We start from the raw sequence: 1,749 nt of genomic DNA on the forward strand, positions 1-1,749 counted from the left end.
GGAGAATGCTTAACATTACAGAAGTTCAATTGGAATATATTAGGTCGATGGATGTATGGATGTGTTTTGAATATTCACTTGTCCTCTACAGACATGTTAAAGACTGGTTTTCTGGAATAATATTAGTAAAAAAGATTTTTTAAATCCAAAACAATTCTTGAGATTTTATTTATAACACATTATTGGTCATTTGTTTACATTTCTTTCTGGAATAAAAATTATTATGTTTGTTAAATATAAGTAAATAATTTAGCCCAAATTTATTAGCACTCAATCAATGTTAACTATTATTAGTCCTTGATTTGTTTGTTTATAAACATGCTTAAAATCATTTCTTCAAACCTTGAAATAAATTTTTAAAAATTTGTTCAAATTCTATTACAGAAATATTTGAGAGAGAGAATAGTTTGTTTTTTATTATAAGGTAAACAGCTAAGAGGTTGGGTCAAATTCCATGTACTGTCTAATACTTAAAACCATAGACAACTTAAATGTAGTGGAAGATATTTTTAAATGTAGTGGAAGATATTTCTACTCTATGATTACTAATAAGTGCATATGTCACATTTTATTTAGAAGTTACAGCATTATTACAGAATTATTATAAAAACGGTCATCAATAATGATGAATTTAGATATATCTCAAATGAGTTGATTAAAATGACAGTAGAATTTCACTTATGATTTTGATGTAAATGAGCTACAAATATACACTCTGAGCTTGAACATGTTACATTTTAAAGTGCCCAATGTACAACACAACAGAAACTAAACTGATGTAATTAATACTTAGAAAATGTTGAAAGGAGTAACTGCCATCTGTTCTCATCAGGGGTGTTAATGTACACAAAATGCAGTTTATTATAAAATAGCAACAGCTGGCAATACAGTAGTAATTTCTTTAACTGTACTTTTTAAATCAAGATTAACTGGACACAATGATTTGTAACAGCAATTGGAATTAAAATTGGACAAGTGATAAATATATTAGAAATAATAAATTTTTAATTTTATTTGAAATCATGTTACAGTTTTCATGTATATAATGATTTAGTTGATGGCTTCAAATCAAATTTTAAATAAATTAACCTGAAATTGTGTGTGTGTGTATGTGTGTGTGTGTGTGTGTATATATATATATATATATATATATATATATATTGTTTATAGGCAAGGCAACCCTTGGTTGACCTCACAGATTGTAAGGACCTTGTCAGATTACAATTCCTTATTTTTTATTTTTTACGCTTATAGCACCTGGTCTTTCTAGGTGGTCTCCCATCAAAGTATCAACCAGGCCTGACCCTGCTTAGCTTCTGAGATCAGACGGGATCGGACTTGTTCAGAGTAGCATGGCTATAGATGTGAGATATATTTTTAAAACAAAAAATTCTTAAATCGTAAATCTTCAGTGGAGTGAGTGTACATATGAGCTACAAATAATGCTGTGCACATTTCAAATATTCTCAGTAGTATTTGAAGATAAAAGTATCAATTTTTAGATTAACCAAAGATATTTTGTTGGGGTTTATTTTTTGGTAATACATAATTAATGGATTTTTATGGAAGAATGTGAGAGCTCCATTAAAAATGTATTTCCTACATTAAGGTGAAATAAATTTTCCCACCTTTATGTGCTATGGGGTTATTTTGCAATTTAATATTAACTATTATAGAATATAAGTTTCTTCAGTGACCTTGTAAAAATTAACTAAAATTTGAATATTATTTTAAAATGAAAACATCACT

The 1,749-nt window shown here is 27.7% G+C and overlaps 1 pseudogene; it reads right to left on the bottom strand.

Annotated features, from left to right (window-relative positions):
• Nucleotides 1-1,245: 1,245 nt before the first annotated feature.
• On the bottom strand, nt 1,246-1,364 carry LOC120618757 (uncharacterized; annotated as a pseudogene).
• Nucleotides 1,365-1,749: the final 385 nt, after the last annotated feature.

The sequence above is a fragment of the Pteropus medius genome, unplaced genomic scaffold, assembly GCF_902729225.1.
Source record: "Pteropus medius unplaced genomic scaffold, Ma_sr-lr_union100, whole genome shotgun sequence".
NCBI lineage: Eukaryota > Metazoa > Chordata > Mammalia > Chiroptera > Pteropodidae > Pteropus > Pteropus medius.